Genomic DNA, 12,788 nt, shown 5'->3' with positions numbered 1-12,788 from the left:
CGATTTGCCTAATAAGCCAAGTTTTCCTGAATTAATATATTTACTATAATTTTTTTCTTATGAAATGATAAAGCAACCCTTTTCTCTATGTATGAGGTCAATTTTTTTTTATTGGAGTTAAAATTAACGTAGATATATGACCGAACCTAACCAACCCTACCTAACCTAACCTAACCTATATTTATAGGTAAGGTTAGGTTAGGTAGCCAAAAAAAGCTAGGTTAGGTTAGGTTAGGTAGGTTAGGTAGACGAAAAAACATTAATTCATGAAAACTTGGCTTATTAGGCAAATCGGACCTTGAATAGTAGGCTGAGAAGTGCGTTCTGGCTATTAGGTACGACATATATATATATATTATATATATATATATTTTATATATATATATATATATATATATATATATATATATATATATATATATATATATATATATATATATATATATATATATATGTCGTACCTAGTAGCCAGAACTCACTTTTTGGCCTACTATTCAAGGCCCGATTTGCCTAATAAGCCAAGTTTTCCTGAATTAATATATTTTTTCTAATTTTTTTCTTATGAAATGATAAAGCTACCCATTTCATTTTGTATGAGGTCAATTTTTTTTTATTGGAGTTAAAATTAACGTAGATATATGACCGAACCTAACCAACCCTACCTAACCTAACCTAACTTATCTTTATAGGTTAGGTTTGGTTAGGTAGCCGAAAAAGTTAGGTTAGGTTAGGTTAGGTAGGTTAGGTAGCCGAAAAACAATTAATTCATGAAAACTTTGCTTATTAGGCAAATCGGGCCTTGCATAGTAGGCTGAGAAGTACGTTCTGGCTACTAGGTACGACATATATATATATATTATATATATATATATATTTTATATATATATATATATATATATATATATATATATATATATATATATATATATATATATATAATATAATATATAATATAATATAATATGTATATAATATATTATATTTTCTAAATTATTTAAATCCCAAATCCCCACTGTCCCCCTTTATCCTCCTTCCACTTGAGAATAAAATATATTTAAAGTTCTGATCAATTTAAAACTGGAAATAGGCATTTGTCAAACAAGTAATGATTCATTTGCAAGTGGTTTCTCAAATCTGACAAATGAGAAGGCTTTTGGGAGCCTACACAAATGTCATCTACAATTATACTCTAGTTCCCTAGATTTTATTTTTTTCATGTTTCCAAACTAAACTGTGGTCATGTGGTCACTGGTTACAATAATGGTAGACTTTTGACTCCTATGCATCATGGTGGTACACCGATAAATCACATTGTGATATATCAACGAGAAAATCCACAGCAGCTGTGATGAGGATTGAAACCTATGTGCTGGGTATTCCCAAATGCACGCTCTAGATGACTATGTCATGACATGGTCAAAAGAATTGCAACCTGGTGTACTACTGCACCCTCGACGATTCCCAATTCTTCCACTGAAGCCTAACCCCTCCACTGAAGCCTAACCGGGATTTCACACAATTTCTCCCCACGCACTCTGGCTCTGTCTTCAAGTAATTCTACCTCTGATGCCCCCCGTTTCAATACACAGAGAAATCACATTATTGTGATACAGTATATCGATGAGAAAATTCACAGGAGCCGTGATGAGAAGTCGAACCTATGCACTGGGTGTTCCCAGATGCATGCTCTAGATGACTATGCCACGACATGGTCAAAAGAATTGCATCCTGGGGTACTACTGCACCCTAGACGATTACCTTGGGAGTGTATTGAAAGAGGGGGCATCAGAGGTAGAATTACTGGACTAAAGAGCCAGAGTGCATGGGGGGAATCATCTCATCTCTCTCAACTCTTTTTCCTATCCCTCTCTCTCCCCATATTCCCCCTCTGCAACTTTTGCCTCCAAGATCCACCTCCCTCTCTCCCAATATCGTCCCCTCTCCCAATCACTTCACTCTTCTCCCCTAACATCCCCTCTCTCAATCTCGCCCCTCCCCACCCCTCTTTTACGCTCTCCATCTGTCTTTCTTCTTTTCAAACATCCCTTCTCTTCGCCTTCTCCTTCCCTCTAATCAGATATCTTTCTTCCTTTTCTTCTTTTTCCCCCTCTCACTTTCAGAAAATATATATAATGAAGTATTGAAATTGGTGAATAAATCTATGGTCAACAAAAATCAATATTTCAGATTTGATTTCATGAAAATTGCCCAGGATTTTTGAGGGGGGGGGGGGTTAGATGCCAATATTTCTTAAAGTGTAGCACTGGAACCACTCCCAAGTGGCCTATGACAGTTCCATACCACATATGCTTCATATTTGAAAGTTGGGTGAGGCTAGCTCCAAATATCTGGCCTTCAACTTTGGATGGACAAACAAGCAAACAGACATTCTCTCTTATAGGTATAATTTTTTTGTTCGTTTTATATATGAGACAACCATATATCAAGTCTACACAAAAAATTCTTGAAATTCTAGATGTGTTCTTGTTAGTTTATCTGTGTTTAGAGAAAACAAAAGTGTATTGGTTGCAGACGGTTTATTTATATGAAATGATGTTAATCAATTAAGCACCTTGGAAAGATTAAAATGCAATAGAGAACTATACTAAATTTTCCAAGGTATATTTGGCTAAATTTCTTTGGCTAATATCTTTTGTTTATCATGGAAAATGTATTTGTAGGCTCTACTACTGCTCATAATATTGGTCCAGTTTTAAGGGCTACTGTCTTTTATCATAGTGCAGTTCTATATAAAGATAATGAGTGAAAACTTTGACAGAAGAAACAATAAACAAAGTTATAAAACTTTAACTGAAAGGTTTAAGATTTAACTACTTCGGTGCTTCAGTGTTTGGAGTTCATCAGTGACTATCATTTTATCTAATATAAAAAATATTGTGTATAAAGAGATTTGTATATATGTAAATAGTTTACCCAATATAATTTTTTTTTGTCAATAGTGTGTCAATAGTCCAGACATTTAATTTCTTGGTCGCAACAAAAAGACAAGGACTAGGTACCTATCTCTGTGGGGTGAGGAGATTGCAGTTCTCCATGAAGTGGCTATCAAAATATGTAAAAAAAAAAAAACAGGATTTTTTTTTTTTTTATTATAGAAAACTTGCAGTAAACTTCAGTAGATTAAATGAACTGAAGTTCAGCAAAATATATTAAATAAATGCAAGAAATTTGACCAAATTCCATTTATTAGAATTTTTTTATTTTATAACCTAGCAGTGTAATATTTTCCTGTACCGTACTTAATTGCATTTACTACATTTTTATCTAATAGTTTCATAAAAAGTAATTATGTAATAATGTTTTGTAAATGTTTGTAAAAATTAAGTTATGATAATTTGTGATTCAAATTAATTAACATTCACCCTTCTTTATTTGGGGGGGTGGAGGGGGGGTGGGTGTTTATAAATATGTCTTGTATGAGTTCTTCTACAGTCTTCTTTGTACATTCCTGTTTTATATAGAAATTATGTGATGACATTTCCACTGCAATAAATTGATCTTTACATTGTACTTGTTTGATTACTACATAATTCTTTTAACACTAATGTTCTGATCCGTGGGGGCATGTCCAACTGTTAAATGTTGTGGGCACCTCAAGCTCACACTCAGTGACACTTAGAATGTTTATATTCCTCTTATGTTTGCTCAGTTTTGGCTTATAATTACCATGTCAAAATGTTGGTAAATTTATTTTATTTATTTATTTATTTATTTATATATATATACAAGAAGGTACATTGGGTTTGTGAGAATACATTGGATAGTACAGTATTTACATTCTTGTAAAGCCACTAGTACACGCAGCGTTTCGGGCAGGAAATGAATTAGTTAAGAGTATAGATGCAAAACGAAATGGGGTTTAATATGATAGCACTGAATATACAAGTGTTTATGAACATTTCAAATTCAAATGTTTATTCAAAACAATGTGTACAACGGACATAAGAGTAATGTTCAATTTTGGGGACAGGAGTTACACAATCAAATGAAGCTACTGTTTCGCAAAGCTTTTTGTGCAGAACTTTGAATTTAGATTAAAATTTATTTAAAGTTATGAAGGGGTAAACACTTAATAATAAAAGAAAAGTAAGCTAACAAAAATTGAATGTTAAAGAAAAATAACAGATGCGTTATTGATAATGACAAGCATACACAGGTCCACAAATAACCCAACAGGGAACTCATTTTTATCAAGAGCTGCATGAATCAAGTTAATCATATTAATAAGTGCATCGTTAGTGCTTTTTTGGGTCTGAAGCCATATTGACAAGAGCTAAGTATACTGTATTGTGTTTGGCTAGATAATAGTAAAGCTGCTTGTAGATTAGTTTTTCAAATATTTTTGACAAGTTAGGCAGGATTGATATAGGTCTGTAGTTGTTAACATCAGTGAAATCACCACATTTGTGGACAGGGGTTACTCTCGCTTTTTTTAGAATATCTGGACAGATTTGGAGTTCAAGTGACTTGTTGAAGAGCAATGCAATAGCAGAGGCTAAAGATCTGGAGGCTTTTTTGTAAATTAAAGTTGGTATCTCCTCAAGGGCACTAGACTTGGTTTTAAGGGAAAGGATTATCTCATTAACATCAGTGGAATTTGCAGGCGTTAGGTACAGAGACTGTGGATAATTACCTGTAAGATAGTCCTGAACATCAGTACTGGAAGATGGAATATCATTTGCAAGGGATGACCCAATGGAAGAGAAGAACCTATTGATCTCATTAACAGTATCAGAGGCTGTAAGCCGACCATCGTTATTGGACAGGAGTGTTGGCTTGTTATTTAAAATCTTCTTTGATCCCAATATTTGTGAAATTGTGCTCCATGTTTTCTTCGAACATAGTTCCAACATAGGAACTGCCTTTAGAAACTTATGTAAGGAATCATTCAGAACCTTGTTGACCAAACCATACACTAGAAAGTGAAGGGATGACGACATTTCGGTCCGTCCTGGACCATTCTCAAGTCGATTGTGGGTCGATTCGGTTTCGGAAAGAAACGTCGTCGTCCCTTCACTTTCTAGTGTGTACATGGTTTGGTCAACATATTTCAGCCACGTTATTGTGACTCCTCGTCTGCATTCAGAACCTTGCATACCACATATGTCAGACCAATCCTGGAGTATGCAACTCCAACCTGAAGTCCATACCTAGTTAAACACAAGACAAAGTTAGAAAAGATTCAGAGGTATGCCACCAGACTAGTCCCAAAACCGAGAAGTATGAGTTACGAGGAAAGGTTACGGGAATTATTAAACCTCACGTTCGTGAAAGATTGAAGAGTTAGGGGAGACATGATCCCAACTTGCAAAATTCTCAGAGGAATTGACAGTGGACAAAGACAAACTATTTAACATTGCCAGAACACGAACATTGAGAACGCAGGGGAAAACTTAATACTCAAATGAGCTGCAAAGGTATTAGAAAGATTATTTTCAGTGTCAGGGTAGTTAACAAATGGTATACACTATAATAATAAACAAACTGCTGGTCAACATTATCATGGAGTGAGGATCTATGTGGGCAACTCTGTCCTCAATGTATTTAATCTATATGCTTCAGCAGGAAAGTTAAATTATATTGATCTTCTGCCCTGCGCTCAAGCAGAGCCAACCATCATTCTTGGTGACTACAATGCTAGACACAAGGACATTGGTGGCTCTCGCTTCAGTAACGGTAACGGAAATCAACTGCTGTCGCTACTAAATAGTCACCAAGATGTGCAGATTGTGGGCGACCTTGAACCCACGCATATTTGTGGAGGCATTCTAGACCTCTGTGTTGGTTTCAACGTCTCTCATGTCTGGTGCACATCATCTATTGTAACAGATTTGTTGTCAGATCATCACCCTAGATTGACTACTCTATGTATAAGAAATACCATCCTGCCCGGTGGGACTTTCAAGCGCAAACGGCTCAGTGTTCCTCCTGCTCGACGTGAAGACTTTGTTGCTCATGTGTCAGAGTGGTACAGCACTTATGATCCCTCCACAGTCCAGACATTTAACGACGGTCTAGTACAGCGCATTCAGATGTTTGCTGACCCTTTAGGTCGGCCCCCTGCACCATCCAATAGCCGGAACGATATGAAAGGTAATAAACACCATGCTTATTACAATGACCCCAAACTGCGTACTTTGAAACGCACTGCCAGACGAGTTGGGCTTGCATATAGGGAAACACGTACACACCCAATTTCCCTTACTAGCTGCATTTGCAAAACATTCGAGAGAATGGTCCTAAACCGTCTCCTCCATAGAATAAGAACCATGCTATCCCTCCAGATATATGGCTTCATGCATGGAAGGAGTGTGCATCATTGCATCACCACCTTTCTTACCCTGCACACTGAAAAGTCATATACCACCTTCCTTGATCTCAAGTCTGCTTTTGATATTGCAAATAGACATGTTATCTTGAGTGAGCTTGCAAGAATGAATATGGGTGGTCAGCTTCTTTGTTGGATCAGGGGTTACTTATCCAACAGGAAGTCATCTGTATTTTTCCAGGGGCATAGGAGTGTAACAAGAGACTTTGAACTAGGTACCCCGCAGGGAGGTGTCCTCAGTCATACCTTATTTAATATCTTAATAAACACGTTGTTAAACTCTGTACCGAGCAAACCCAACGTCCACATCATTAGCTATGCTGATGATATAATGATACACACCACTGGGTATGCTAACACGCAGAACACTCTTAACTCTGTATTAGACTCATGTCAGGACCTAGGTTTAATTATCTCAGCAGAGAAAACAAAGATACACAATCGGCGCCCACCCAGGCAGGGAGGAGCTATTCGTAAGATGCAACTGTCTGATGGCTCCCAGCTTGACTATGTAAACAGATTCAAATACCTTGGCCTTGAGGTGCCACTGTATGGTCCTGTTGTATTCAGACTCTGTTGTCAATATAAAGAGAGGCTCCGAGCTCTCAGGCTGTTGCAGGTTATCACTCAGGCTATGGTGCCAATATCAGAATTGTCAAAATGATGTGCCTTGCATACATCAGATCTTTAGTGGATTATGCTGCACCTCTGCTTGTTTTGATGCCTGAAAGAAAGCTTGGAAGGCTTGAAAAATTGCAGAACGAAGCCTTGAGGATAATCCTTGGGTGCCCTCGTACCACAAAGATACTTAATATGAGAAAGGAACTTAATATTCCGAGCGTTGTTGATCGTGTTACTGAAATTAACTGTCAAATTAGTATAAAAATGCTTAGGCTAACTCATCCTACTCCTTGCACAGAAGCCCTCCAGAATTTCTTTATTGAAGATCAGCATTGTTCCAAATGGATAACAAAAACTGGAACTCAACTCAGAATGTATCAGGTTCATAATTTGTACCAAGAGAAACAACAATGGCACTTTCCTGCACCGTGGGAGATTACACCCTTTCCAGTTTTAATCCCTCCTTTTCCACTCGAGAAGCAAATTAGAGATCAGCCCAAGCTTCGTCTTGAGGCAAAGCTCAACGTCTTAAGCCATATTGATGCTCTGTCCACAGAGCATTCTCTCTCTCTCAAATCATATACACTGATGGTTCCCTACACCGCACCACGGGTGCAGCTGGAAGTGCAGTTGTGCTGACAATGGGCGATGGTTTGTACTTTGAGTGGGGAGTCCGTATAAACAACTGGGCCTCTACCCTTCAGACTGAACTATTTGCCTTGATCCTTGCACTGAAATGTGTACAAGTCTCCAAACTTGATACATTAATTGTAAGTGACTCCTTATCATCCTTAAATGCTCTCAACTCTTAAGACATAACTGTAATATGCTCGTGTCCGAAGCTAAACACAAATATAACAAAATAACAAAATTATTAAGGATGGTAACAGAGTCCATTTCATGTGGTCTCCATCTCATGTTGGCCTCCGAATGCATAATAGAGCTGATAAGTTAGCCAAAGAATCTGCCTTTTAAGGAGCCGTTGAGTGTAACCTTGGATTGTCAATGAGCAATCTGAGAGCAGCAGTACACCGAGAACTTCAACAAGATCTTGTAGATCTGAGGCAAAGTGAAATTGACACCAGTAATTCCATCTATTTATTTATTTATTTATTTATTTATATATATACAAGAAGGTACATTGGGTTTGTGAGAATACATTGGATAGTACAGTATTTACATTCTTGTAAAGCCACTAGTACGCACAGCGTTTCGGGCAGGTCCTTAATCTAGCAGATAATTTTAAGTAGGTAATTTCAATCAGAATTGATAAATGATAGATACATTACAAGAGAAAAGTGAGATGAGAGAGATAAGTAGGTATATTAAAGCACATTGTTATAATAAAGCTCTGATTAATTACATTGACAGCTTGATTAGTAATTTAAACAAGGTTAATAGACACCAAACAGCAGATTGACAGCACATATAAGACAGCAATGATCACAATGGTAAAGATGTTCAGATTGGGTACATAAAGATTGGGAGACTGGGTAGCAAAAGATACAGATAAACAAGATTTATAATAATAATAATAATAATTTTTATTTAGGTAAAGGTACATACATAAAGAGATTTTACAAAGTTTGTTGGCTTTATAGATAGAGCTAGTACATACAATGCCTAAAGCCACTATTACGCAAAGCGTTTCGGGCAGGATAATAAAAACACCAAATATGGTGTTATAAACACCATACAACAGATTGGCAGCACATATAAGAAAACAGCAATGATCACAATGGTAAAGATGTTCAAATTGGGAACATAAAGGTTGGGAGATTGGGTAGCAATTGATACAGTGCAATTTTAAGGCAAAAAGTGAAAAACTATGAAGATGAAATTAGGTACTTTTTAGTATTGACTTTGAATGATGTAAAAGTTGGACAGCTTTTCAATTCAGTAGGGAGTGAATTCCATAAACTGGGTCCCTTTATTTGCATAGAGTGTTTACACAGATTAAGTTTAACTCTGGGGATATCAAAGATATATTTATTTCTGGTGTGGTGATAATGGGTCCTATTACATCTGTCCAAGAAGAGTTTCAGACAAGGATTTGCATTTAAGAACAGGGTTTTGTAAATGTAGTTGACACAAGAGAATTTGTGGAGTGAGATTATGTTTAGCATGTTTAGGGAGTTAAACAAGGGGGCTGTGTGTTGTCTGAAAGCAGAATTTGATATTATTCTGATAGCAGATTTTTGCTGGATGATGATGGACTTGAGGTGGTTTGCAGTGGTTGAACTCCATGCACAGATACCATAGTTGAGATAGGGATAGATTAGTGCATAATATAGAGAGATGAGAGCAGAGTTAGGAACATAATATCTGATTTTGGAGAGTATACCAACTGTTTTAGAGACTTTCTTAGTTATGTGTTGTATGTGGGTACTGAAGTTGAGTCTCTTGTCTAGGAATATGCCAAGAAACTTTCCATCATTCTTATTGCTAATGTTTACATTGTCAATCTGAAGCTGAATTGCATTTGTAGATTTGCTTCCAAATAGGATGTAGTAGGTCTTTTCTATGTTAAGTGTTAGTTTGTTGGTTGACATCCATAAGTGGACTTTTTTTAGTTCATTATTAACAATACCATTTAGTGTATGTGGGTTGGGGTTGGAGTAGATGAGGGTAGTATCATCAGCAAACAAAATAGGTTTCAGATTGTTAGAGACATTAGGCAGATCATTAATGTATATAAGAAAAAGAAGAGGTCCCAAGATGCTGCCCTGTGGCACTCCAACAGTTATTGGTAGAATGGGAGAGATTATATTATTGATGGCTACACATTGGTGTCTATCACTAAGATAGGATTGGATATAGTCCAGTGCATGGCCTCGGATTCCATAATGATGGAGTTTACTTAAGAGGTAATCGTGATTAACAGTATCAAAGGCCTTTCTCAGGTCAATGAAGAGTGATTTGGAAACTCATTTTTGTCAAGAGCTGAGTAAATTATATCAAGGAGACTAATAATTGCATCGTTGGTACTCTTTTGAGAGCGGAATCCAAACTGACAGGGGCTAAGAATGTCGAATTTTACGAGATAGGAGTAGAGCTGTTTGTAGATAATTTTTTCAAATATTTTTGATAGTATGGGTAGGTTCGATATTGGTCTATAGTTGTTTATGTCTGACGGATTACCTCCTTTATGAACTGGCGTTACTCTTGCTTTTTTAAGGATATCAGGGAAGGTATGGCACTCAAGGAATTTGTTGAACAGCAGAGCTATAGGTGGCACAAGGGCATGGGAGGCACTCTTGTATACAATGGATGGGATTTCACTGATGTTCCCAGCTTTGGTTTTTAGTGAGTGTATGATGGACACAACATCTGACAGGCTGACTGGTGAGAGGAGAAGAGAGTTTGGATAGCTGCCTGAGAGATATGTGTTGATATGTGTCTGAGTCTGTGGGATTTTACTTGCAAGGTTAGCACCAATCGATGAAAAGAAGCTAATAAATTCATTCGCCATTTCTAAGTCAGATGACAGTGTAAGGCCATCCTTAGAGAGTGTTATCTGGTTTTGGGAGTGTTGTTTAGTTCCCAGGATGTTAGAGATGGTATTCCATGTGCTTTCATGTTGCCTTTTGCTTCTTTGAATCTAGTCTCATAATATGAAAGTTTTGCTTTTCTTATGATACTGGTAAGCACTGACGAGTACCTTTTAACTACTTCCATTGAAACTAGGCCATTCCTAAATTTCTTTTCGTATTCATGTTTTTTGTTGATTGATTTAATTATGCCACTTGTGAGCCACGGGTTATTTTTTCTTTTATCAGTTACTTGTTTGGTAAGGAGGGGACAGTGAGTGTTGTAGAGGCTTAGAGTTTTGGAGAGAAAGAGGTTAGTTGATGAGTTTATATCCTGTGAATTATTAAATTCAGATTCCCAGTTGATATTGTGGAGTGCATTAGAGAGATTACCTAAAGCTGATTCACTATGTAGCCTGAATGAAAGTTTTTTGGTTTCTGGTGGTGATGTGTCAATGTTTGCTATGAGGAAAGTAGGATAGTGGTCAGTTGTTCTGTCATAAATTACCCCAGATGTAAGGGGAGCTGTTATATTAGTCCATAGGTGATCCAGGGTAGTGGCAGATGTTTGAGTGACTCGGGTGGGCTTGGTGTTTGTGGGGATTAGCATACAGGAGTGCATGCTGTTACGGAAATAGTCAACTTGAGGGTTGTTTTGAAGACCCAGGTCAATATTGAAATCACCTCCCAGAATGATGTGATTTTTATTGAGATTGTTATTTATGATAAGATTCCTTACATTGTCAGAGAATAAAGCTATGTTGGTATTAGGAAATCTATAGATGGCACCAATTATCAGGGAGGATTTAAGGGATTTACTGGAGAACTTGGCAAAGGTATATTCACAATAGTCGTCTCTATCACTAATGACACTATTGCAAGTGAAGGTATCTTTGTAATATATAGCTGTACCGCCACCTTTTTTATTAGGCCTGCAGTTATGAATGGCTTTATAACCAGCTAAATTGTAGAGTTGGGTATAGTCATTACTTAGCCAAGTTTCTGTTAAAATGATGAAAGATAATTTAGTACCTAGTGCTGTAAGAAGTGCATTTATATCATCAAAATGTTTACCAAGTGACCTAACATTTTGGTTGTAAACTGATAAGCAGGTGCTATTTAGGAGTTTGTTTTTTGCAAGATTTGCTGTGTAATACCTGCAATAATGATGATCAATGTGCTGATTTGTGTGGATATGGGACAGAAGATTTCGATCTGGATCAATATCAGTAAGCATATAGATAAGATAATGTCACGATACAATAAGATAAGCAATTTCAGGAACAGATGAAAACTAAATCTGCTGTAAAATAGAAAGTTATTATAGCAAAACACAGCAATATAATAATATAACAATACAATAAGAGCTTACAAAGTATTGAGTCTGCTAAAATTAGAGAATATTATGGCAAAACACAACAATAAATGCAAGTAAACAAAAGAATTGAAACAATTAGAGGTAGAATAAAGGTCACTAGATAGCCATGGAGGATACACAAGTTTGGTGGAGAGAACAAAAAAAATCAGTAGAGACTGACAAGATGAAAATATAAAAAAAATTTGACAAATGATAATTGTAAAGTAAAATAATCTTAAAGATAATAAATTTTAATTAGCTTAGTTTTAACCTATAATTAGAATGAACTTAATTAAAAGAACAAAATGAGATCAATAATTGATTTCAATAAATGACATAGATCAATACAATTAAATTTACAATTTAAATGAAATAAGGTAAGATTAGATTTAAGAGTAAAATTTTACAATGAAACTGAGGTAGATGCTTGCATAAGTGCATGGAGACTTGATGGATTATTTAGGAGATTATATGAATGAGAGAACATTAGGTAAATGGTAAGGCAGAGACAGCACCTTAGACAAAGTTAGATTAAGTTAGGTTAGGCTCAGGCACTGAAAGAGTTATTTTAAGTACTGGTTTATTTTAAGTTTCTATCATCATACAGTACTATCATGCAAGAGGAGCCACATATCTATGGATCATTCAATAAAATCAGCAGACTTCTAGATGTTACTACTGCTCGGCTTAGACTCGGTTACAAGTATCTCTGGGAATTCTCATTATCTGCTGATGTAGACCTGACCAAATGTAAACTGTGTCAACAAAATTATTCGCACACCCTCCGTCACTATGTGATGGAGTGCGAAAAGATACGTGAATTCAGAGACAATTCTATAACCAATGTTCCAGCGATGTGTAAATATTTCATTCAAAATGATCTGCTACCAGAAATTTTAGCCAAATATCCCCAGTTTGCTAACTGTAGGTA

The sequence above is a fragment of the Procambarus clarkii genome, chromosome 44, assembly GCF_040958095.1.
Source record: "Procambarus clarkii isolate CNS0578487 chromosome 44, FALCON_Pclarkii_2.0, whole genome shotgun sequence".
Lineage (NCBI taxonomy): Eukaryota > Metazoa > Arthropoda > Malacostraca > Decapoda > Cambaridae > Procambarus > Procambarus clarkii.
The sequence above is the reverse complement of the archived record's forward strand: the minus strand, read 5'-3'. Positions refer to the sequence as shown.